The sequence below is a fragment of the Sturnira hondurensis genome, unplaced genomic scaffold (assembly GCF_014824575.4).
Source record: "Sturnira hondurensis isolate 20B ecotype Veracruz unplaced genomic scaffold, ASM1482457v3 Scaffold0001532, whole genome shotgun sequence".
Lineage (NCBI taxonomy): Eukaryota > Metazoa > Chordata > Mammalia > Chiroptera > Phyllostomidae > Sturnira > Sturnira hondurensis.
In genome coordinates, this window is record NW_028074163.1 from 891,087 (window position 1) to 918,769 (window position 27,683).

A 27,683-nucleotide genomic window follows, 5' to 3' on the forward strand; every position below is an offset into this window, starting at 1 on the left:
CTTGGAGGCAACTGATCCCTTGCACGTCAATGTTTCTCTCCCTCCCTTCTCCTCTCTGTAAAAGTAAATAAATAAAATCTTCAAAAAGGCTAAATGCCTGGGCCACACTCTCAAAGTTTCTGAATTAATAACATAATTTTCAAAGAATTTCTCTCTTCTAATTTAAAATGGATCAACTTACATATGCTATTTGGGGGGGGGGCGTCTAGATTTTCAGATTTCCCTAATGTTTTAATAATAAAAAAGCTTGACTGGTAAACAAGATTTGAATTCAGGACCTAGATGGGACTCCCAACTTCTCTTCAAATAAAACTAACCACCAGGCGCAGGCAGAGCGGCTGTGGCTTGAGGGTGCCCTTCCCAAAGACAGTCCTGCCCTGGTAGCAGACTCGGGCCCAGCAGGGAGAGTGCAGGGGCTGGTCAGACAGCTGGGGAGGGTGACACAGAGACACTGGGAGCGATGGCCCTTTCCTGTTCGGATTTTTTGTTGACTAGGCCAGCTCAACCACCTGAAGGCCCAAGAGACATTCACCTTGCTGAGGAACAAGACTGTCAAAATATGAAAAAGGCTGTAGACCCCTGCCATGCTTAGATTTACTATTAGCTGGATTTATTACTAATAAGGTAGCTTTCCATTACCAGTTCCTCACTTTTTCTCTTTGTACTCTGCTTCTCACATCTTCCTTTTATTACTGATTGAGGGTTGGTGTAATTCTTTCCTTACTCTTTTTTTTTTTTTTAGTGAAAAGTTGGATGATTTTTGTGCCAGAGATAGACTAAAGGGATAAAAATTCCATAAATGCAAACTCTTTAAAGTAGCTTCCTTTTCTTCCTAGACAATAGTTTTACTTTAATCTAGGTAAGAGCTCCACCTAGTGCTCACCAGAAGGAAGACAAGTATGGTTTAAAAACCTTCTCCAAATGGTTGAGATTATTTTGTACCTTTAAAAATATACTCTGCTATGCAGTGTTTTCGGTGTATACTTAAAATTTAGCCAAAGAGCTTATTAAGCAAGTGTAAACATTAGTTTGAGAGCTCTGTGATGCATCGTAAGCATTTCCTAAAAGAAGCTGAAGGAAGGTGGGGCAAGGGGTCTGTGTTCCCCTGCAGGCGCGGTCCTTTCCAGGGGGGGCAGCCGGCATTCGCGCCTTTAGCAGAGCCCCCCTGTCGTCTTCCTCCGTCTCTCAGCCCCTCACAGATCCACTTCTAATTTATAAGCCTTTGAGTCCACGAGTAAGAAAGACCCCATTCTTGTTCAAATATTTCCTCCACTTCACTTTCAAGCTCAACTCTTGTTCACCTACGATTTCTCAACCAACTCTTTTTCGTAGTCTTTACATTTTTTCTTACCACTGTACGTATGTAAGCTATTGTCTTACAGACATCTTCATTGATATCCTTTAGGAAAAGGATACCTTGTCCAAATCTCGTTGGCTACCTCCTGTGTTCTGCCATCCTTCTCCCAGTGTCTTCAGGCATAGAAGGATATTTTCATCCCACTGGTCTTCAAATATCCCTAATCCACCTGTGTGTACGGGGATAATAAACAGTACGCAGGTGGCTGCCCTGCTGCCTGTCCTTGCATTTCACAGCCTTGGTTCGTTAGAACAACACCCAAGCTGTGTGTCTTGAGGCTGCTTTGAATAGGATCCTCCAAGAGATGTTTGTCTTTCTGCCGGAGCCCCCCACTCCCAGAATGGGAGGCAACTCCGAGACATGGTTCAAGTTCTCATACCCTCTGGGCTTTGTTAAGCATTTCAGAAACCCCCCACCAGGAGGTTCACAGGCCAGCATTCAGTCCACACCAGCCAGGGCTAATTTTTCTTTTATTGCAGGGAGTCTCAACCAAGAACTCGGAAGGATAGAGTGAAAATTTTCTCTGCTCTACAGTCTTGGCAACTCAGACAGAACCTTCTGGGATCCACCACTCACCCCCGAGATTGCACATGGGACCTGGAAAGCTGGTAGACGCTGGTGGAGGATGAGAATTCTTAGCAAAGGCAGCCTCCCCACCCCCCATCTCCGTCGGGGAGCACCCAGTTGAGAGAGCAAGGTAAAACTTCACTTTGACCTTTCCTTCCCAAATTCACATTAGCAGGAGAGAAACATTGGGAAGAGTTAATTCTTTGAATGGTGACTTCGTGGATTTGGTTTTGGAGTACCCTTTGGTTATTGCTCTTTTCCCTCCCAGGGGCAGCTCTTGCTTTCCTGTTTGTCCCGTTTGGTGTCCCGAGAACGTGGGTGACTTGCAGAAAGCCCTGAGGATGGTGGCTGCTTTCAAGGGCAACCACCCTAACATTAGAGAGTTGGCGCTTTCAGCCCCACCCCCACCATCCACCTCTGAGGAAGGGAGAGGGACTGAAGATGGCCATTCAACCAATGGCCAATGACTTATCCCACCCCGCCTATGTAACGAAGCCTCCTTAAAAACGCAAAGGACAGAGGTTGGAGAGATGCCAGATTAGTGAACCCACGGAGGTGCTTGGAGAACGCACCCCTGCCGGGTGTGGAAGCTGACGGGCCCTTTCCCCGTGGCTTGTCTGAGGCATGGCTTCCATCTGGGCTGTTCTGCCCAAGAGTTGAAGTGACAGCAAGTAATATGCAGTAATATGAATAACTTAGACTCTTTGGAATGCTAAGACAGTCTAAGAAAGTTTCTGAAACCCTGAAAGGAATAGACACTTTCTGTGAAAGAAACTGGTTTGGTAGCCATTTTACTGACTGCTTTTCACCAAATCTTTTCTTTAAGCCATCACCTACAATCTTTAAACAAATAAATAAAAAACCGAAACTAAAACCTCTCAAAAATCCTTTTATAAAAAACCCTTTTAACCCATGGACAAGGACAATTGAATGGGGGGATGGACAGGGCAGGGGAGAGCGGTAGGAGAAAAATGGAGACAACTGTAATTGAACAACAATAAAAATACTTTAAATCCTTTTATAGTGATAAACTTGTAATCTAGTAAATCAATGTTTTCTGACTTCTGAGAGCCTCTCTAGCATATTAATCAAACTCAGGGAGAGGGTCGTGGGAACTTCCGATCCATAGCCAGTTGATCAGCAGCACAGGTGACAGTCTGGACTTGTGACCGGGGTCGGAAGTGTGGTGGAAGGCCATCTTGCAGAACTACACCTTTGACCTGTAGGACTGGACACCATTTCCAGGTAGATCATGTCAGGATTGAATTCAATCGCAGGACACCCACCTGGTGACACAGAATGGCTTGAGGTGTGGCCAAATCTCCCCACCTTTAGCGTCCGCAACACAGAATTGTTCAGAGTATTGTGTGCGGTGTCAAGGAAAACAATAACGAATTTTTTTCTTTACATCTAAGCAGCGCTCTCCAATGAAAGAAACCAGGGCTCCTAAGGAGAAGTGGTCCATTCCAAGGGCAGGAGCAGAGGAAATACAAATGAGTCTGGAACACTCTGTGGTACCAGAAAGTAAGAAAACGCTAAAAGAAAAAGAGGGGGGTGTGAAGAGGGGGGAGACACAGGAGCCAAGCTGACGGTGCTCCTCGTGACAAAAGCTGGAGCAATTTAAACTGCTCTTGCTCAGCTTGTCCCGGGGCTAATGAGGATTCGGTGTAACTGCCACCCCACAGGGAGCTTTTGAAAGTGGTGACACAGTGGGAAGGGACTGCTTTCCTACCCACTCCTCCTTGGAGCTGTCAATTTTAACATTTCTATTGGCTCAGAGGCAAACAAAAAATTCCCCGTGTGGTGTAATCCACGTTATTATCATTTTAGAGATAAAACCTAATTGGCACCGTTGAGACGATTCTCCACGGAGGCTTTATTGCGCAGGAAACTGTTGCAGGTCTTCAGCATCTGGAATGTATTTGCAGACGTGGAAAGCCGACTTGCTGACACTGCGTCCTGCAACCCACCCATCAGTGAGTGAGGACTGAGCAGCTGCTAACAGCACAGCAGCACTGGAAGGCTGGCCTGCTGCTTCCACAATGTTTCCTTCTGTCGTGAAGCCAGTCGTAACAATTGACACCGGTTCCAGTGGTTCCGGCGCCTCAGGCACGGTGCCAATCAATGCACATCCATTTGCTGGTTCAGTCCTTTCACAACAACTGTGCAGGCAGGTCCTCATCGTGTAGTGTCAGCACTTAGCAAGGATGCCAAGTTCAGACCAGTGAAAGGACTCATGCAGTGCCCCAGGCAGACGGAAGGAGCCGAGCCCGGATTTGAAGCCAGATTTCTCTGACTTCAGAATCCTCACACTTCACCACTAAGTTACATTACCTCCGTGCGAGACATGGATGCACTGTGACACGGGAAGATAGGGGTGGCAGACGGAAATGCGTGTATTTCCCGGACATGACAGTTCTAGCAGGAATTTACCCAAAGGAAAGGGGCAGAGGGAGAGGCGGAGAAAGTGCCCCACCTGGAGGACTGGCAAGGGAAGGAGGAGATCTTTGAAACAAGAAACAGCTGTTTGGGGGAGATTTCAGGCCTGTAAGACTCAGAAATCAGACTGGATGTTGTCATTTCTGTCGTTTTGGAGAAGATCATCAGGAAGATGTTTTTTTTTAAAAAAAGGTGCGACTAACCAGGTTCTTGCATCAAAAACAACAGCAAACAAACAAACAAAAAAGTTCCTGTAACACATTTGCAGGCCTGGGCAGGTAGCGTCAGCCCTCCCGCGACAACCCAGCCTTCGTCTGGGGAGGAATGGGTTTGGTAAGCCATCACTCACATTTTCAGGGCATGAGACCACGAGGCATCTGCAGCATCTTCTCATGAAGCTCATTCATAGCATTAAACAAGGAAAGAGTGTGAAGTGTTGCAATTTCCCCGCAAGTTGCTCTCAGTCAGGAAACATGAAGGATGCTTTCGGATGAACAGGAAGCCCATCTGGCTGCGCTCCTGCCGAGAAAAGACAGCTCGTGTAGGAGGCCATCACAACCAACCATCTTGTTCGCAAGGAGGGAGCTGGGCGCTTTGCCTGGTGAGAAGGAGGGACTCGTTTGGGTTCGTGAAAGTGGGCTGAAGACTCCTTCTGTGACGTGGAGATTTAGAAAGGGAGGTGGTCTCCCTAGTGAATAGTTTTTGCCGTTTTTAAAAGTTTGTATTTTCCCAGTACAGTTTACATCCATATTATTTTGCATTAGTTTCAGGTGTGCATCCTAGGGGTTAGACAGTCAGACACTTTAAAAGTGTCGCCCCTCTCCAGGACCCACCTGGCACCGCACAGAGCTATCACAGGATCACTGTCTTCACTCCCTATTCTGTGCTTTACATCCCGTGACTGCTTTGTGGCTACCAGTCTGTACGTCTCAATCCCTCCACCTTTTCGCCCAGCCCCCAACCCCTCTCCCCTCCGACAACTATCGGTCTGTTGCCTGTATCCCTGTTGAATTATTTTAAAAAGTGAAAAATGTGTATCAGCTAAAAACTGAAAGCCCAAATGGGTAGCATAGGATTATTATTCATTATCTTAACTTGAAAATATTAGAGGCTTTTTGTTTGTTTGTTTGTTTCTTTTTGTAAAAGGGCTGGTTTACCTAGAGAGTTACTGGAAGGACTAGGAAGCCTGAGATCTGTCTTCGGAAGACAAAGCAAAGAGAAGACTTCACCTTAGACGCAGGAGCTGGGAAAAACCAGGAAGAAGTGAACACATCTCAGGAGATGTGCTGGGGTTTCCGGCAGCACTGGGCACCTTGGAGCTCGCAGTCAGTACCCAGCTCGGGAGCAGAGAGGGTCCCCCACCCCTGTCCACCCCACCCCACTCCAGTGGAGTGCTTACCATTTAAATCGCCAAGTGCCAGAGAGAAACACACATACCAGTGAGTTGAGTCCCCATCAGTGTTCAAGACCAGACAAAACAAGGTGGCAGAATTCTTGTAGCAGCGACCAATGCTGCGTCAATCAGAGGGTAATAGCAGCCATGAGATGATGGACGTGGAGGAGCTGGCCAGGTGCCAGCAGCTCACACCTGCGGGGCCGGTAGGGAGCTCAGGCAAGAGGGGGAGGCCAGTGAAACGTCACCCTCACAGGTGGACAGGAGGCTGGCAGGTGGAAGGAGTTTGACGTCCCATGGAAATCCGGGGTTTTGTTCACCTCCATTGCTTCTGAGATCCCTGGCTGTAACCTATGTGGGTTCCTGAGTGAACAAACTTCTTACTATGTTTGGCAAGTCGACTTTCTCGTTGGCTTTAGTATTAGAAGAGCAGAGTCTGCAGACAACAGGTGTTGCCGGGACACCTGAGCAAGTAGGGACGAAGAAGGGTCCAGGAAGACCCCGCTCAGTGTGGGCTCCGACACAGGTGCAGCTGCTGTGCTAGCCACACATTCATTCAGGCAGTAGTGCAACACAGGTTAACTGAACACCTACTACGTCCCAGGTCTCCGCGCTGCTGAGTTAAGCAGAGCAATTTCAGAGATGGTGAGATAGTCACAGCCATTAAGGGATGGGGGAAGGACTAACGCCAATCCAGCCCTTGGTCTGTGCGGAGCATCGTAGCAGGTTCTGGGGATACAAAGGGAGGAGGACGTGGCCTTTCCCCTTCGAGAGCTCAGAGTCCAGCAGAAGAGCCAGACCCAGTTCACTGGCAGTAAGCCGTGGTTACCTGGGGAGGAGCAGAGGATGCAAAGGGCTTCAGAGGCACAGAAGAAGAAACACATAGGTTCTCCCTGGGCAAGTAAGGGGAATCCCGGGCGAGGAGGTTCTATTTCCCAAGGCACTGACTTTGGAGATGGATTTTTAAAGTATGAGTAAGCACCCTGACTGGTGTGGCTCAGTGGGGTGGACATCATCCTGCAAAACAAAATGTTGCCAGTTTGATTCCCAGTCAGGGCACATGCCCCAGGCCAGGTCCCCCACTGGGGGCATTGCAACAGGCAACTGATGTTTCTCTCCCTCTCTTTCTCCCTCCCTTCCCCTCTCTCTAAAAATAAATATATAAAATCTTAAGTGAATAAAGTAAAGATGGAGAAAGAGCAGAAGAACCTTGATAGCACCAGAACAGCAGGAGAAAGGCACAAACTCACAAAGAGCTGTGAGTGGGCACCGTGCCTCGGGCAGCCGGTGAGGAGGCCAGCAGGGCTGGAGGATGGGCTCTCAGGAGCTGGGCAGGTAAAGGGCCAGAGAAGACACCGGCGAGGTGGGGTGGAGCAGGGCATGAGGTACTTTCAGGTAACGGGACCATGGAAGGCATTCATCAGGCTTGACGCAGCTGGACCTGTTTCCTGAAAGACAAAGGACAGACAGACAGGAGGAGGGACAGAAGCAGGGAACCACAAGGGCACTTGCAGAGAACTGGGGCAACTACATGTGGACCTGCCCCACCAGGAGGGTCAGCTGGACATAATCCCTGCCTGTCTGGGGAACCGAGGGCCAACTTTTCATGAAAACCTAGAACTGTGCATTCTGACGTTAACGATCCTTCCACCACCCTGACTCTTAATACTGGCTTAAACTTTGAAAAATTGTCACATAGGGCAAGCAGATCATCTTCAGTCGGATTTCTGTACTTTTAGGAACAAAGGAGGGATTGAGACTCCAGAGCATATCCTTTGGAACGTAAGCCGTGAAAACAGACAGACCTGGGTTTGAATTCTGGTTTTCCCAGCCAAACAACCTGGAGGCCAGGGGAGAGGTATGCAGCCCCTCTGAGCCTCCTCATACAAGATGATTGGCAGGACTGTTGTGAGGGGTAAATGAAACAGTGTACGCATTAAGCATCTCACACAGGACCTGCCGTACAAGTCGTTTCAATTTACCTAAGGTTCAGTTGTTGTGACAGCTGTGGAATTATCACTCCTACGCATTGTACATTGTGCTATTGGGCAGTCAGTGCACTGTTCTCCTTCCCATAAGTTACAGTTCAGGTTTTGTTTTTTTTTTTTAAGATTTAAGGTACCACAAATAACCGTGACAACCTTAAAGCACACACACACATAAATAACATCATCTTTCCCCAGTTTTAATACCTATAGGAGTAAGAAAATAAAATAATATAACTGGCGTTATTTACCCTTCTTTCCCTCCTTTTGGAAAACAAACCAGAAAATGTAAACCTGAGATTCATCGAGTCTTTCCCCCAAGAATGTGTGCTGATTACCTTGTTTAGTGGGCCTCATTCTTTTTCTCACTTCTTTTGAAGTCTTGCAAATGAGTTTTTAACTCAGAAGAAATTCTCCAGCTTACCCATTCAACAATAATGGAGTTTGGAGGGCATTTTAATAGCCTAAACTAAATTTAATTGCCTTAAATTTAAAATTAAAGGCAAAATGGACTGCTCGAAGAGCCCCAAATGAACAAATATCTCCCTTGCTAGAGCTATGTGTTCAGTGCTTTACACTTAATCTCTCCGATGTTTTGGATCCAACCTTGCTCCGAGAGCCCTTAGTGGGTTAGCAGCAGTTACTAGGTTTGACCTATACTGGGGTTTCATTTCTGCCTTCTAGCAAAATAGGAGAGGTGAGATCAACCCCCACGGGGGTCAGAACACAGATAACTGTGAACTGAGGTCGCTGGTCCATTGGACTCAGCAGGACTCTTCCCACTGCAGGTGACTGGAAACCAGCTCACACAAGGTTAAACAAAAGGAGAATGTATCGGTCCCCATAATCTAAAAGCTTCCGGCACGGCTGGATGCAGGGTTCAGGTGGGACTACCAAGAGTCGTCCCCTGGAGCTCCCTGCCCTCCTCAGCTCTGCTCCCCTCAATGTTGCCCTTACGCTCCGACAGCTCCGAGCTTAGAGCATCCTGTATCTCAGAATCCCAGTGGGGACTTCTAATAAAGTCTTGGCATTGAGTCCCTTTGGCCTCGCTTGAGTTAATTTCCCTTTTCCCAAGCCAGTCGCTGTGGCCAGTAAAATAGAATACTTTATGAGTGGCTACGGTGAAGTTTGGGCTAAATTCTGGAGTTAGAAGATAGAGTCAAGGAAACCTAAGCCACATGGAATGAGGATGAGGAAGAAGTGTTAATGTAAGAGAAAGAGGAACGTAAGAAAATGGAATGTAGGGTCTGACACAAATAATGCCCCCTTTTTATTACATGAAAATCTTTTATCACACAATCATAAGCATGTACTTCCGTAACATAACAATATCACAGTCCAGCACACCAGACGGCATTTTAGGTGAAATGTTCAAATTGCTCTCCATCTCGTGGGAGACATTCCTGCCCCTACTGACCACACTCAGTGGTGGTACTTCTGCCGGACCCTGCGGATTCCACGCAGGGAAAACACCTCACCTCGCGGCCTGCCACCAGGTGATGCCCACCACAAAGTCCAAAGAAAACCGGTGACTTGTTTGGTGCCACAGCACGCGGCAAACCCTCCTGCTAATCAACAGGCAAACTAGCTCCCGGTTCTACCAGGACTGGGAACACAGAGCTGAGCGCCTGTAGTGCGTGGATTGATAGTGCCTTGATTTCTCAGGTCAGCACCCTGACAACTTCAAAGCAGAACATGATTTCTTCTTCCTTGGAGTTAAAATGCTTTTTTAAAAAAAATCATGTTACTGGAAGGATTTAGGGTTTGGTAAGAACTTCCCATTGATAAAACTGAATAAACCCCGGGGTGAAATCACTGGGCAAAGTTGCAGGATCGTTCTGCCGTGAACTGTCTAAAAACATAGGGCCAGTGAACTTGCTGATCCCTTCAAGGCAAGTCTTGGAGTGACCTACATAATGATCCCGTTTCTCTGAATGGCCAAGTCTCCTCACAACCATAGAACTAATTGGGCCCTTTACTCTATTATCTCATTTAGGAAATCAGACCTTTAACTTCTGACAAGTTGTGAAACCATTTGTAAAGCTCCTGCTTATAACTGGCAGCGGGACTGCGCAGCAAGAAGAGGGTTATGCTTGGGGGTCACGAGCCTTGAAGTCAAGGCTCCCATGTGCTTCTTTTACATGTCTAGTTTGTGCTTGTTTTTACTGAGATAGAATTGACCTATGACATTCTATTCCTTCCAGGTGTACAAGATAATGACTGAATAATTGCATGTATTGGGAGATGATCACCACAGTAAGTCTAGTTGACATTCATCACCACACATGGTTACAATTTTTTTAGCAACTTGTAAATACATCCCACAGCCTTATTAACCAGAGTCGCAGGCTGGACATTACATCCCCATCCAACCTGCTTGTTATTTCCCCAGCTCTATGCAGTCCTCTGGGCCTCCGTTTCCTTCTCTCCAACACCGAACTCCTGCCTTACCTCCCTCACTGGATCTTTGTGAGAAGCAACTTTGATGATGCTCAGGAGACCAGTGGTTAAACTGGAAAGTGTTCCACGTAATTGTTACTCTGTAGTAGAGTTACTGGAGTTACTCTGTAGTAGAACCGCTGCTTAGAGACCCACTCGGCTTCCGCGTGCCAGACTCTCCCCCAGTGGGCAGCTGTTCGTATCTGAATATTTAATACATGTGGGTAGACGTCCATTTAAAACTAAGCTTGCCTTCCTTTTATTTGTTTGTTTGTTTATGCTATTACAGTCGTCCCACTTTCCCCCCTTTGCCCCCGTTCTACCCAGTCCTCCCCCCACAATCAATCCCCACACTGTTGTCCATGTCCATGAGTCCTTCATACATGTTGTCCATGTCCATGAGTCCTTCATGCATGTTCTTTGACTAATCCCTTCACCCTCTTTCAAACAATCCCCACCCCCACTCTAGTCTGCCTTCCTTTTAGAGGAACACATTTATTTCATTTAATAAAGATAGTTAGAAATTATTTCATGTAGTTTATTCCTTTCTTTGTAATTAATCTATCTTTTACCTTCGGATTACAGAAGTGTTTCTGGAGACAGCATTTTTTCCATCTGTATGTTTTCTGGCTGCCATTTTCCATCCTGGACCCACTTCCACTTCCCCTCGTTCACGACACACTCAACTTCACACTCCCTGCCTCAACCCCCCACCCACCGTCAGGCAGGAAATAAAGCACACACACACACACACACGCACACACACACTCATGGAAGCATACAGGGACAGGAAGAAAATTAGGAAAAAGACATAATCTGGGGACCCAGAGAAGGGTGTGGACAATCGGGCAAAACGTCACACATTTGAACAAGGAAAGATATTGCCAAACAGTTAGGACTGGAGTGAATGAGGGGAGGGGAGGGGAGGGGTTGGGAGTCCTGGCCAAAGAGGCCGAGAGCCTGGCTTCACTCACGGCCAGTGCCTGCAGCTGCCGAGTGTCTGCAGGGCCTGCTCAGCTTGGGAGACTCTGTGGTGTCACTGCTTCAGAGAACTTCAGCCGCCTTTCGTAGTTTTACGTGAATGTAGTTTTTGGCCTTCGGAATCAGTTTTCAAAAAGGTGATGTACACAACATGGATGGAACTCATGAATGTGTTATTTGCAAAAGGAGCCAGATATAAAAAGAGTACTTGCTGTATTGGTTCCATTCCTATAAAATGCAAAAACAGGCCAAGTGGACCTATGCTGTTAAAAGTCAGAATAGTGGGTACCCTTGGAGGGGGGCGGGGTAGGGACTCAGGTGGGCTTCTGGGTTTTTGGTAATGTTCTATTTCTCAGTCTGGGGACTGACTATCTGGTACGACTGAAAAATCATTGTACTGTATACTCGCAATGTGTACATTTTTCTGTAATGTTGTACTTTTAAAATGTAAGTGGCATCAGTTACTTTAAGCAAATTTCTAGAGCAGTTGCCTTGACGTGTATTTTTTCCTACTTGCTGCAGTCAGCTGGGGTGAGAAGTATGACAGGTTGACATTCAAGCCCTTCCTTGCTCAGCCATGCATTCACTTCACACATTTATTGAAGAATTGTGTTGGGGGTCCCTGCCCTCACAGAATATAATCCAGAGGAGTTGGAAATGAATGTCAATCAAATAATCATACAAGTCAATATGTAAGAGATGGTGAGGAGTGAGGGAAATGCTGGGAAAGGCCTTTTGGAGACCTGAAGGGTAGTTAGAACAGAAAGGTCGTGGAGTGGCATTTATATGTTATGCTTAACTAATCCACTAGAGGACGACCTCAGACAGGCATTTGTGGCGATTCCAAAACCAGTTGAGGCTGGAAGTTCCCTTAGTTTTGCTTCAACTCTCTCCCCAACAGTGTTAAAAAGCACCAAATACCCAGGAGACACTAAAAATCCACTATAAATTTACATGCAAATGTTGCTTTATTAGTCTTGCCCAATAGAATAATCCAAATTCCCACCAAATGCCTAATGACCTTGCAAAGAAAAAAGATAGAAAGTTGGAAAGGAAGGATGAAAAGAATCTTGGCTTTTACACATCCTGAAAGAGCAGACCACCAGTCACAGACATGCTATTACTATTTCTGACTTATTAATGCTCCCCACATCCAAGTTCCTCATACCTGCTCCACCCCACACTCTAGCAGAAAGTGTTCCAATGAGGACCTTGCCACGTGATATTGTTTCTCACTGAGGCAGCTAATGAGCAAATGTAATTTTACATGTTGCTTACAGACAAACAAAAAAGCAGAGCAATCAATAACTTGCCACATCCTATTAAGTGACCAAGGACGAAATTGGGATTGAAACCAAGACATTTCCAGTGTATTTAAGAGTAGATTTTTTTAGCATCTTCTACAGCCAAGCACTCCAGTAAACATTTAAGGCAAAACACTCCCCTCCTTAAACCTAGTTCCCAATAAATCAAAGTTTTAAAAAATGAAAGTACAGCTCTCACAGTGACTGGTAAAAGCGTATGTGATCTAACCATTATCGATCTCCATAACTCCCTCCTCCCCTGGTTTCTTCCTTCCTCATTATTTTTCAGTCTTACTGATCTTCTTTCAATGAAACCACCAGACATTTTGCATGTTCCATAATCTAACTTTGCATTTGCTGTTTTCCGGGCCTGGAAATGGTCTGCTCCATCATCTAACAAGAGTCTCTTGTCTTCAAGTTCCAAATTAATTGTCACTACCAAGGAAAAGACTTCCTGAAACACCCATCCCATCTGCCCTTGGCCTTGAGCTGGGCACTTCGCTACTGCTTTGCTAAGCAGCTGGATGGGGCCACGTTTTTGGTTAATGGCATGTAAGTGGACATGTTGAGCGGGACTTCTGGAAGCTTCCTTATGGGGAAGCAGACAAGCCTTTACTCTATTTTGCATTCTCTTACTATCTGGAAGGTATATGCGGTAAGTGCAGCTTCTGGAAGCATCTTGGACCCTGAGATGGCAGTGAGCATGGGGAAAAGGGCAGATAGAAGCCTGGAGAGCTAATAATGCAGTAAGATCGGGGGTGGACGTGCAGTGCCAGCCTCCCCCTAACTTCAATGTCAGAGCGAAATTAATGACTTATTTAAGCTAGATAAGTAGGTAGCTTGACTATTACATGTCACCGTAGCTCAGTAGTAACTAAATATACCACAGCCATCATCCCCAAGGCACCTGGGCCCACCTGAAATAGCGCCTTCATTTGTTTACGTAGCAGCAGGGAGCTGGTCTGTCTCATTCCGTGCTGCACCACGGGCCCCTGCAGCAGCGCAGTTTCCATAAAAGAATTTCCAGAATGTCGTGAAAAAAATTGATACTTTTCTGCATCCCAAGAGGAATCAGTTGGGAAATCAGAGGCAAGTATTATAATTCTTCCTGCAAGAAATTCTGTTTGAGAATCTTCCTGGAAATGGTACTGGCTGGAAAGACTCCACCAATGTCAGCAACTGCTGATGGCCCAGCAGTCCCAGGAAAAATCTGGAAAGTTTTCAGCAGTCATGGTCCTTGCCTTTGTGGGAACTAAAATGTTTTAAACTTGCAAGATGAAGCGTCCAAAAGCGGCTGGCAGAGGAGGCAAATGCCATGCAGATTCTGCACCTGAGAAGCCCGAGAGCCAGGCCTTCAGGTTCAGGTGACGAAGCTGGAACCCATCAGTGCGATCCGCAGGACGATGTTTTTCTGGCAAGTGTTAGAGTCAAAAATTGTCAAGCTGTTTATCTTTTCTCCAGAGAGAAATTCTCTTCTGCAGCAAGAATGGGGAAAAAAACTTAGACGTCACTTTGGTCTTTAAAACATCCTGAAACACACTAGAAAAGTGAGCAGAAGGTTTTTAAATCCCCTAAATCTGATAAAAGTGATTTTGTCCCCACCGAAGCTAGCACATTTATGAAAAGAGGAATATTATGAAATTGTGTGAGAGAGATCATGTTGCTTAAAACTGGTTTGATTAGCGTGAAGCACCCGTGATGGAAATCTTCTAAGCAAAAACAGAATTCTGCTTTGAGCAGTATGCTTTTATTTCTTTCTTTCAATTTAGTTATTTATCTATTTTTAGAAGGAAGGGAAGGGAGGGAGAAAGAGAAGAAGTGAAACACTGATGCGCTTGGAACTAGTGTCCCAGACGGGAGATCAAACTGGTGTCCTTTTGCTTCCCGGGAAGACTCCCAACCAACTGAGCCTGAGCCACACTGGTCAGGGTGAGCAGTATGCTTTTGAAAGAATTAGAATCAAACGGCTTTTGCAGAAAAAAAAAAAAGATTTACTATCCTTCATTAAATATTTAAGCCGTGTTAATAGTTTATATGAGGTGGATAGTTTTTTTGCTTTGGCAAACAAGAGTGAAAGCTCCCATTTAGCACCATTGTTATTGGAGACTTTCGTGGGGGGAAAGCTTCATCAGAAGAGATGCAAGAGGAGTAAATGTTGCTGTAGACTGTTTATCGTCAAGTGCAAAATTGACCTAAAGTCTGAATTAGCAAAAATAATATGGACTTCAGTGGCAAAATCAAATCAGAGAGGTAAGACAATATTTTGATCATTAAAAAAGGTAATGAGTTTGTAATAACCAACATGCACCTTAATGGCCAACCTGAAGATGCTTCTGTTGATGTAAGAAATGTCCAAATCTATAGAGAATTTTTTTTTAGTTTTTTTTGAAGCAAACTGCAGTGAAGATGAAATTACAGGACAGTTAACAAGATAGCGAACTCTCCTGAGGGAGCTTGTTTCAAAGATGTGTTAACCTAGATGCACAGAAAGAAATGGACAGGGCTCGCTTACAGCAACAATAACCTTTCACTAAAGGCGAGATATGCCTGGGGCGGGACGACCCACTGGGACCTGCTGAGTTAGGAATTTATGATCAGATCACCTTGTGAGGTTACTCTTGGTCACTGGACTTGTCAGTTTTATAACAGAGCCCTCTTTTCATCCACACGTCTAGACACACTCTCAACAACTCAACTAATGTCAACGCCAAATGAAAGAACATTCTGTATTTGGACTATTTGTCATAAAACAAAGACCAAGATAATCAGATTAAGTCAGTTGATGTTTTATGTAGTTTTAAATTTCATTTTAAGAATTATAGCTTTTAAAATCTAAATGTGGTATTATTATTTAATTTTTAAAATCACTTTCATGTATTTATTGTTACCTTTTTCTTTTTCATGGTACATCTCAGAAACTTTGTGTATAACCCTATCACAGGAAAATGGTTCACTGTTTACTATTATGGTCGTTCACTGTTGAAAAACATGTGAAGAAGCTATTATACAAACATACAGAATAACTGAATGTTTTGTTCCAGAATCCTGAAGATTAGCATCAGGAAATTATACGCACTAATTTAGTGCCTGGCCCAGAGCAGGCACTCAGCGTGGATTTGGAAGGAATGGATGATTAGTAGGCCCAGGAGTCCTGGGCAATGGATGGAAATGTGCCCGTTTTACACATTAGAAATCCTGGGCCTCCTGGGCCTCTGAGACACACCCTTAAGATTGTTAGAAGTAGTATTAGGCCTTCCTAAAATTCTTCTGACAAAGCGTCTCCCAGCCACACCCTGAATTTGATCTTGGCCTTAAAGCCGATTCTTGTCTGGAGATCTTTTCAGGGGAGAGACTGGATGAGCAACTGTTTTATTTTCGAACCCAGTAAATCCCAGTTCTTTCCAACTCTGCTAAAAACCCAAACAGTTTCTCTGTGGGGTCATCTCTGCCATTGCATATTTTATCATCGGCAATGAGAAAAAGCCAGCTGGCACCTTCCATCTTCTCCTGCTTGGACATCTCCCCAGCCGAGCCCGGAGTTCTGAAGTAGCCTTTCTATTTCCCACGTTATTTACAGATGACAGTGTTGCCACACTTTCTGCCACTGCATAAGAAGGGTCCTGTTTTCCAGACCCCAGTACCATCTCTCTCAACGTCCTTCACACTCCACCAACCGGCTCCTCATGGTCCTTCCTGCTTCTTCCTGCCACCCTGTCCCAGAGCCAATGTCCCCTGGTTTAAGTATTTGTTAGGGCAGCACCCTGCTTCCAAGTACCAGATTCTGTTCAAGTTATCTAGTGCTGCATAAGAAACTTAGTGGTTTATAACGACATCTCATTACTACGTTGGGACAGGGCACAGCAACCGGCAGCACATTTCTGCTGCAGAAGGCCAGGTCCTCACCTGCAGTGAGGTGAAAGTCGGGGAGGCTCGAGCGGCTGGGGCGGACTGGCATCTCTTTCTCTTGGTCCTCCTCTCTCTCTATGTGGTTTCTTCATTGGCTGTCTTACACATCCTTTTTTGATGACAACCTTTGGATACTTTGCCATGTCATGTGGCAGCCCAGGACTCCAGCCAATGTCCCAAGAGACAGAAATGGAAGCTGCCAGTCTCTTAAGGCCAAATCTGGAAATTGCCATTTCCACAATATTCTGCCAGTCAAAACAGAACAACCAGCCCTGGCTGGTGTAGCTCAGTGGATTGAGTGTGGGACTGCGAACCAAAAGATCTCGGTTCGATTCCCAGTTGGGGGTGCATGCCTGGGTTGCAGGCCATTTCCCAGCAGGGGGTGCACTAGAGGCAACCACAAATTGATGTTTCTCTCCCTCTCTCCTTCCCTTCCCCTCTAAAGATAAATAAATAAAATCTTAAAAAAAACAAAAAACAGACAACCTGCCCAGAATCAAGGGGAGGAGACATAAGTCCCATTCATTTCTCAATGGGAGTGGTGTCAAAAATCACTAGTTATCTTCCACTTGCCACACTTTCATAACTACCGTTATAATGATATAGAGAAACTTCATGATAAGAGAGATTCAGATAGAACCCAACCCTGCCCAGTCCACGATCATAAAGGGGAATGGGCTCAAGTCTTTGCTGTTCACAGAGGGTTGTTTGGTGATCATCTGAGAGTCATAGTTCTCTATATGATGTACACTGTGTTTAAAATAACCAGTGTTCTGAATATTCTGCATTCATCTCTCCAGATGATCTCTACCTTTTTCCAGCTGCTCTGTGCCCCAGGAGGCTTCTGGACAATCCCCGCCACGAAGTGGTAACAGGCAGGAAGTCAGTAATGGGTGGGAAGTGAGGAATGGGTGGTAGTGAATCTTAATCAGGTTTTGGGTCCTTTGTCCTTCCATTTCTAAGAGGTCACTACATATTAAAAGGATATTAACCCTTTACCTGTGATGTATCTTACAAACATTTTCTCTCGATTTGTTAGCTTAGTTGGGGGTGGGGGGGCGGCGCGGGGTTAGCAGCAACAAAAATNCTTAGTTGGGGGGGGGGGGCGGCGCGGGGTTAGCAGCAACAAAAATTTTTTAAAATTATTTTATGTAGTCAAATAGGTAAATATTTTATTGCTTTTAGATTTTGAGCCTTCCCCCATAGCAAGATTAAAGAATTCACTCTTGTTGTCTCCTAGTCTTTGGGACAGAGGAACTCAAGTTAAAGATTCGGGCTATGGTTGTAGTCGGTAGGCCGAAGTGACTAACGCATGTGGAAAACTGTTGTTCCAGGAACTGGGGTGAGTACAAGACCTACGTGACCCCAGGAGGCTGACAAGCAATTCACCTTTGTGCCCCAGAGGCTCTCCCAGCCCTCCACCTAGATGGGATCTGGGCCATTGTGTTCCAGTGCAGCGGATAAAAAAATTGACCAGCCGACAAAGAAATAATACTAGGAAAATCACAGCTGGCCTGGTACTCTTATCTGATTAACCCTTTTTTCCAAACCCCTTACCTACTCTTTCCTTCCCTTTGTAAAAATATCAGGTTGAGATGAGATGTTAAGACAGTTTTTAGGGCACATAACCCACTGTCCTCCCTGAGAGCCAGTATCTGAATAAAGCGCCCATAAAAATTCAAGCCTTGTTTCTACCTGCTGGAAACGCTGACTTTTCCGGTTTCGTTTGCAGGATGTAGTATTTCTCATTTAGGTCCCTGACCATTTTGAGTTAATTCTTGACTACAGTGTGAGGTACAGGTTTAATTGTATCTTCTTCCTAATGTACCATTGGTCCCATTATCATTTATTAAAAATCCCATTTTTGCCTGCTGGTTTGAGATGCCATTTTGTCATGTACTAAATCCCCATGTGTTTGTGGTTCTATTTCTGGGTTTTAAATTTTATTTCATTAGTCTATTTGTTTAGCCATGGGCCTATACCACACTGTGTTAGTTACAAAGGCTTTACAGTATGTTTTAATATCTGATAGGGCTAATGTCCCTCTCAATTTTTAAAATGGACTATTTTTACATGTCTTTTCCATGTAAACTTTATGCGTTTCAATGATATTTTACTGATTATGCTATTATAGTTGTCCTTTCTTTGCTTTAGCCCCCCTCTGCCCTGAACCACCCCTCCCGCCAGCGTTCCCTCCTTTAGTTCTTGTCCAGGGGTCCTACTTACAAGTCCTTTAGCTTCTCCATTTCCTATACTGTTCTTAACCTCTCCCTGTCTATTTGGGGCCTACTAATTAGGCTTCTTCTTTCCTGCACCTCTTGCACCCCGCTGTCCCCTCCCCCTCTCCACTGATAACCCTCCATGGGATCTCCATTTCTGTGATTCTGTTCCTGGTCTACTTGTTTGCTCGGTTTTTATTTTTGTTTTTTTATGTTCAGCTGTTGATAGTTGTGAGTTTGTTGTCATTTTACTGTTCGTAGTTTTTAATTTTCTTCAGTTTCTTAGATAAGTCCCTTTAGCATTTCATATAATAAGGGCTTGGCGATGATGGACTCTTAACTGTACTTTATCTGGGAAGCACTTTATCTGCCCTTCCCTTCTAAATGATAGCTTTGCTGGACAGAGTAATCTTGGATGTAGGTCCTTGCCTTTCATGACTTGGAATACTTCTTTCCAGCTCCTTCTTGCCTGTAAGGTTTCTTTTGAGAAATCAGCTGATAGTCTTATGGGCCCTCCTTTGTAAGTAAATCTTTCTTTTCCTCTTGCTACTTTTAAGATTCACTCCTTATCTTTAATCTTGGATAACTTAATTATGAGTGCCTAAGTGTGTTCCTCCTTGGGTCTAATATCTTTGGGACTCTTTGGGCTTCCTGAAAGTCTATTTCCTTCACCAGATTGGGGAAGTTTTCCTTCATTATTTGTTCAACTAAGTTTTCAATTTCTTCCTCTTCCTCTTCTCCTTCTGGCACCCCCGTGATTCAGATGTTGGAACATTTAAAGTTGTGCTATAGGTTCCTAAGCCACTCCTCATTTTGTTGAATTCTTGTTTCTTCACTCTGTTCTGATTGGGTGTGTACTTCTTCCTTTTGTCCCAAATCATTGATCTAAGTCCTGGTTTCTTTCCTTTCACTGTTGGTTCCTGGTATATTTTGCTTTATTTCAATTTGTATAGCCTTCATTTCTTCTTTCATATCGCAACCAAGCTCAGGCAATTCTGTGAGCATTCTGATTACCAGTGTTTTGAACTTTGTCTACATCAGATAGGTAGTGTATTTCCTCATTGCTTAGCTCTTTTTCTGGGGATTTGATCTGTTCTTCCATTTGGGCCATGTTTCTTTGTCTCAGTGCCCTTATTGTGCTGTGAGGGGTGGAGCCTTGGGAATTCACCAGGTAGGGCAACCTTCGGAAGGGGTTGTGACACTGTCTGTGGGGGAGCAGTCAGGGAACAATGCCTGTGGCTTAATTAACTCTATCTGCACTTTCCAATTAACTCCTGTGACACCGGGAGTTTCTCTCACCTTTGCAACCCACCAGGGACTTTACACTTAGAGGTTTTGAGTCTTAGTTTCTCCAGCCAGCCCTGCCTCACCCGTGTGGCCCACCACCTTGCCTCAGGTTCTTTCCACCCAGTTGCCAGGCTGCCCATCTCCACCCTTCTTACCAGTCTGGCTGAATGTTTCTTTAACTCCTTACTTGTCAGAGTTCCATGCAGTTTGATTTTCTGGCAGTTCTGGTTGTTTACTGTTTTTAAATTTGTTGACATCCTTCTTTTGGTTGTTCGAGGAAGTAAAGCATTTCTACATATGCCTCCATCTTGGCTGGAACCCCTTCCCATATAAACTTTATTTATTTTTTTTAAAGATTTTATTTATTTATTTATCTTTAGAGGGGAAGGAGAGAGGGAGAGAAACATCAATGTATGGTTGCCTTTTGTGCGTTCCCTGCTGGGAGTTGGCCTGCAGGGAACTGGCCTGCAACCCAGGCATGTGCCCTGACTGGGAATCGAACCGCAATCCTCTGGTTCGTAGGCCTGTGCTCAATCCACTGAGCTACGCCAGCCAGGGCCTAAACTTTAGTATTAAGTTGTCTGGTTCCACAAAAAAGCTTGTTGTTTTTTTTTTTTTATGAGGATCATGATAATTAATAAATTAAGTTAGGGACAACTGATATCTGTGATGTTGTATCATTCTATCCAAGAATACATGTGTTCATTTCAAAGGCTTTAGAGAATATTATAATATTTGGTAAGGGTAGCCCCTACTCAAAGTTTTTATCTTTTTTTTCCTGGCTGTCCTTTATTATTTACTTATTTTTTATATAAGCTTAGTATCAACTTGTTTGTCTGCATAAAACACTTTGTTGGTATTTGTATTGGGATTGTCATAACTGATACATCCAATTAGGGCAAATTGACATATCTCCCAATTCTGATCATTTCAAAATAGTTTTCATTTGAATATATACACACACAACACACACACAGACCCCAGAATCTAAAAATTCATGCCAGATGTGAAAAGAACCAGTATCATTCAATTAATCAAGCATTTAATTATTACCTGCTACTTGCAGGTTATTATTATAAAATATAGGAGATGAGCAAGGCATGGTCTCTGTCCTCAGGAAGATAACTACCTGAAGAGGGCCATGCGCACTTGTAGAAATGACTACAATGTGCCTTCTCTAGCGTTGAAAACAGCCTATGTATTGGGTTGGCCTCTCTCTGAGCCATAGAAATCTACAGCCTGAATATCCATGTGAAGTGCTTATATTAATCTGTGGTGATCCATGGTAGAAATGTCATTTGTTTACTGTTATATGGACTGCATTCTGATTAATTATTCCCCAGGTATCCTACTGCCTCCACAACTGTCTCTTTCAAAGGAGAAGAAAGGATCAAGATGAGACCCCTCATACATTCTACACATATGTATTGACTGCTTTCTGTATGTGAGGAACTGCTCTCAGAGCTGGGATCGCAGTAGATACAAGAAAGACCACATCTGTCCTCATGATGGTTGCATTCTAGAGGCCAGACACAGAAACAAACATTTAAGGTATTGAAAATACCATTTCAAGTAATAGAGCTGCTAAGAAGTGTAAGGAGAGTTAAGGAGATAGAGAGAGTAAGATACCATCTCTCCTTGGGGAGAAAGCATTTGGGCAGAGCCTTGAAAGATATGAATGGCTAAAACAAGCAAAAGGTCCTTGGAGAAGAACCTTCCATGCACAGGGGAGCATGTGCAGAGTTAGGGACCCCACGGAGGCCAAATGGCTGGAGGAGAAAGCCAGGAAGAGACTGGGAGAAAAAGGTAGGCAAGGTCAAGTAGAAACCCTAGGCAAAAAGGTTTAGATTTTGTTCTGTGCGAAGGGACACTTTTGGCAGGGGTGTGGCAGGCATGGTCTGATTTATGGGTTAAATCTGACTGCCACAGGGAGAAGGCATTGCAGTGAAGGCCCAAATGAGAGGCTGGATAGGTGCCACTGTGCGGTTCTGGTGAGAGGTGAGGCGGCTTTGGATCAGGGGACTGCTGCGGAGAGGAAAAGAAGTAGGAAACAGGAGGAAGGAGGAAGTTTTTTTAGAAGTCAAGCTAACAGGACTTGCTGAGGGACGAAATTCGGGAGTGAAGGGAGGACAGGAGCCAAGGACGGCACTGTGGTTCGGCCCGAGCGACTGGGTGAATACCGTATACTGAGAAGGGGCGGCTACCAGAGCAGGGACGGATTTGGAGCAATAATCTAGAGATCTATTTTGGACACATTTTTTCAAGGCACTTGGTTACTTCTCATGAATTGTTAATATCCCAGAATAAATTATATGTTCCTTTTCTATTTTTCTCTAGTCTGTAGTTAAAGTTGTTCCCAAGAATGTCTAAGGCATATGTAAAAGAAGATCTGGTGAGTGATCATTTGGTTATTTCACAAGGTCACAAACATTATTCCTCTACACAATGGATTAAATCAATATTACTGTTGGTAATAAAAGCGGGATCGGCACAGTTCATTTCAACCGTAGTCAAGCAGGAGAGAATGAACTGGGGTTAGACTCAGTTGTTTGCAGGGTGTCACCTGGTCAGGAGCAGTGGTGAATTGATGGTGGTCAGTTGGCTCAGGGTGACAATGCATTGGTCCCCCAGGGGAGGTGCCTTCAGAGGGGTAATCTCTGAATCGGAGTCTCACAGTCACAGACCATTTTCTCGCATCCACCACACGTAGGCCTGAGATCATTGCCATGTGGGATCCTGCCCCATTGCTGCTGTTGTTCTTGGACACCCCTTTGTTCCCGGAGGACTTCCCGTGATTTCCCAGATGTAGTTGATCATTTGGGTTTTGTTGGTGGCACTCTAATGAATCTATAAGACCCAATTCATACCTTAATGAAACCATCCATGGGTTAAGGCATATGAAGTACTTTTAGGTGTTCAGGTATAAAAATGATGAGGAAATACCAATTAATATGATCTTTAACCTTAAAAGTAGCTCTTAAAACAATAAGCAAAATGAGGGTTATAAAAAAGGGGTTACAGGGATATTCTCTATAAAAAACTTCGAGTTCTACAGTCAGTTCTTCCCTGGCTGAGCATCCCTGGTGTTCTGGGAATGAGGAGGGAGCGCAGTTAGGCCAGGCCCCAGCTTGACCACTTAGTAGGGAGAGCAGAGCAGAATATCTACAGCTACTATGAACCGTAAGTGATTTTGAATCTACGGGATGAGAACAGTGGGATTGGTGGTAACAGAAGGAGACTAGATTTTGGATGGTGAACACGCAATATAGTGTATGGTGATGTATTACGGGATTGTTCACGTGAAACCCATGTAATTTTATTAACTGATGTAACCACAATGAATTTTTTTTAAAAAAAGAACAAAAGGATTGGGCCAGGTATGAATGATTTACATCATCAGCATCAAATGTACACATTTTTTTCTTAAAGTTAAAGCCACTTTTTTCTTATAAGACAGGTAATGTGGATTTAATATAGAAACTTGACATACAGAAGATTATGAAATAGAAAACATGTTAACTATAATCACTACTCAGGTTACCACTGTTCATATTTTATTTATATACTACAAATATATGTGTGTATGCAGTGTATGTGTGCATTCATAAAAGTCATCTTTTAAGAATAATGATTTTTGAGAGTATATTCTTTAGTAGAGCATGATTGGAAACGGAAATATCAGTTCCTAAGACACTTCAGGTTACAGTGAAAAGTTGCATAGTGTACATATAATACATTATGTGCACTTTATAGCCCTCTGTGCATGAAATCTTTTATCATTACTAATAATAGCTATTGTTAATATCACCCTAACCGATTAATATTATGAACAATTAATAATAATGACTGTTGAACTTCTGGTAACAGAAGAAAGAATCACTAGGTGGGAGACATATGCCCCAGTCCCAAGTTTTGCTTATACACAATACAATGAACCATATTAAGCCTCAGTCTCCTCAAACATACAATTAAAATCTTGGGCTGGATCAAGTCTAAGGACGTTTTAGTTTTAAAATCCTGTGCAAGCCTTGTTGCGAATATGGGCACTTACTGACATGCATTTCTTCAGATGCAAAATTTTACTTTTGAATATTTTATCTAAAATACACCTGTTTTCAAGCAAAGAAAGATGGATCACATTTTTGAAGAATATTGCATGCTTTGAAGATGGGGCCTATTTACAGAGACCAATTTGTTTCTCTGCATTATTTTAGCATGTACTCTATTCCATTCCTGAAGCCCCCTAAGTATCTGAGGCTTCGAAAGAGGGGGTGGAGGAAGCTTATTACCATGGAGATAGAGGGGAGCAAATGGTCACATCATCAAAAGCAAACTAGAAATGTACAAAGCTTTTGTGATGCTGATCCTTTTTTTTGTAAGTAAGAAGAAGAAGAAGGGAAAAAAGGCACAAATAAAAGGACAGATCTCTCTCATTAAATCCAACACTAATTTAGTAATCAGTGAAATAAAGGTACTCTTGAGAGCCTGCTGCTGGGAAAGACAGTACAACAAAGGAGCACAAAAGGTTGCTGGCTGCCAGGTGTAATTTCCAGGTACTCCAAGTACATTTGGGCTCCCTCTTCCCTTAGCTTTTCTCTGCCGCCTGCCATCTTCACAGTGCATTCGAACTATCCATTTAGTCACCCGAGTGTGTTACCCAAATATTTAGGAGGAGAAAAATTGCAGGAAAATAACCTTTAATTTTATGATTCTCCAAAGGAAACTGTTAAAAATTAAGAGCTAAGAATGAGTGCTAACTTATTTTTTGTTTGTTACCTATCATTTTGGATAACCTGAAAATAATTTTTGACAGTGGGACAAGAGTCAAAGTTGGGATAAAAGGCAAAATTTACATAAAGTAGCTTATATCAGAATACAGTCACCATCAATGAGATCGCTTGTGTTTATATAGCTTTTCTATTAACCCTGTTCATTATTTCATTTTGTTCCAGAAAGTGCCAAAGCCTAAAGGCAGAGAAGATTTATACTCAGTTCTTCATGAATACTCAAAAGAAAGAAATCATTTAAGGATAAATATATAAAAGTTAAAAAAAAACTTGGCCAAGATTCTGCCTTGAGTTTTCAGTCTATAAATTAGAAACAGTAATTTCATGCTCTTTATAAGTATTTTGTGCTCTTCAGAGGCGCAATGCAATTCATACTCTATTTTAAAACTCAATTATGGCCCTGACTGGTGTGAGTCATTGGTTGGGAGTCCTCCCCCAAACCAAAAGGTCACCAGTTTGATTCCTTGTCGGGGCACATCCCTGGTTGTGGGTTCAGTCCCTGGTCAGGGCGTTTCTAAGAAGCAACTGATCAATTTTTCTCTCTTACATCAATGTTTCTCCTCCTCTCTTTCTTCCTCCCTTCCTGCTCTCTCTCTAAAAAATAAATAAACAAGTAAACATAAATACATACACAAATGCATATCTTTTAAAAATATGGATTATAAGGAAAATTGTCTTCTTCCTCTTCTTCCTCTTTCTTTTTCACTTCACATTTCTCCTCTTTGCTGACAAGAGAAAACACTTTACAAATCTTAAAGCCACTAATTTCCTTAATTGATCTATAGATCAAATATAGAACTAAATAAAACACCAAGGTGCTTTTTTAACTTGACAGAATAATACTGAAGTTCATCAGGAAATGGAAATGAGGAATTAGAAAAATTCTGAAAAAAGACTAATAAGGACATAATCAATACAACCATATATTAAAATGTATTATAAAGTTACCATAATTAAATATTTTATTCTAGAGAGGAAATAGCTGATCAGACTATAATAGAATAGAATTATCAGAAATAAACCCAAATACATATGTGAATTTCATGTCTGAAAAAGGTAGATGGGTCAAATATATGGGAGGTGAAGAGAAGGGAAGATGTATCCATCAACAAATAGTGATGGGCAAACTGACTAGGAATAAAAAATAAAATGTGCCCTAAACCATATTTTTTATCCAAAAAATATCCAGAATATTCAAAGATTTAATATCAAAAAATAAAATTATAATATTAGTAGTTCAAAACTTCGGTGAGCTTACTACTTGGTGAATAATTGGGATGTACAAAAACTAAGACACACAATCCTAAGGTCTCAAATGAAGGAAAAAGTCTCTTCCTGCCTCAGCCAGCGTGGCTCTGTTGGTTGGAGTGCTGTCTCGTAGACCGGGGTGTGGGTTTGGTCCTTAGTCGGGACGTGTAGTAGGGCAGCGGATTGCTGTTTCTCCCTCCCATCAATGTTTCTCTCTCTTTCCATCCCTTCCCTCTCTCTATAATTAATGAGCATGTCCTGGGGCAAGGATAAAAAAATCTCTTCCCACTATTATCTCCCACAATTTCACCCTCTGGACTAGCATTACTTTTTAATGGCACGACATGTTTGCCTTATCCCCAGATGGGCCAGAACCTTCCTCTCCGCCCACCTCTACCACAGTCTTACCCGACGTGCTCCCCAGAGGCTTCCCTGACCGCCCCAGCCCACTGCAACGATTACAATTACTTTCTCATAAGCTCATCAGCTATTCACATCTTTGGGTTTACTCTGCAACACAAGAGATGCCAACACCTCCCACAGACCCTAGGCTTCCATAGATGTCTCTCTCTGCCCCTCCCCTGCTCTTTAAGCTCTCTCTGTACCGGTTGCTTCCCATCTCCATTTTAAACTTTTCAAGAGTGTCCAGTTCTACATGAAGCAGAAAGTGTGGCACAAAGTTCACATCCACTAAATTTAAGTGCTCAGAAAGGAACAAAGAAGGAAAACCCTGTAGCAGTGACTCTAGAGGTTACAGTTTTCCATGCCCTGCATGAAGCTGAAAGCTTCAGAAAAAATCAAGCAGATTTTGGACTGGGGGGGTAGAGGAGCCCCAAACTGCAGGCAAGTCAAATGTCCCTCAACAGTAGAGTGAATAAATAAAATAGGGTTGTACCGTAATATGCAAAAGTGTGCTATGGTGAGTGGAATAGAATATCATGAGTGGTGAAAATGAATGAACTGTAGCTACGTGAAGTGACACGGATGAATCTCACAAACATTGGAGGAAGAGAAAAGCAGCCGCTGGTGTCCAGGAACTGGCCCGGTTCTACCAGTCAGCCACTTGCAGGTCGGCCTTGGTGTCATTGAACATAAATAATTTCACATAATATAACCTCAGACAAGGCCATGCTGTGACCACAACAGATCAAGACGAAAACAAGACTACTCTGTAATCACATTTGCCCACAGACAAAACACGAATAGTATTGCCAACCCACAAAAATGACCAAATACCCTCTTATCTAATATCAGTGGCTGCTGCTTCTTTCCCCACCGTGGCTTTAGCCTCGGTCCACCTTTCCTTCCTGGTAAGATACAGTGTGACACCCAAGCACAGAGTCGACTCTGGCTTCCTGACCAGGGCTATCCAAACCAGAGCAAGGCCCTACTTCTTTGTACTCTCCCCAAATCACCCAACACAAGCCCAAATCCTATAAGGAACCCCAGCACCCTCTTCCTGAGACTTCTGCTGGTTCCTCAGATGTGCATTTTCACTCACCGTAAGGCAGGGGTGTAGAACTCATTTTCATTGGGGGGCCACATCAGCCTCGCAGTCCCTTTCAAAGGGCTGAATGTAATTTTAGAACTGTATAAATGTAACTACTCCTTAACAGTTAAGCAAGAGCTCGGTGCTGCCACCAGGTAGAAGCAAGGTGCCAGGCCAGATAAAACAAGGTGGAGAGCTAAATTCGGCCCGCGGGCCTTGTGTTTGCCACCTGTGCCACAAGGTGTAACAAACCCAACTTGCTCAGCTGCAGAATGTGCCCAT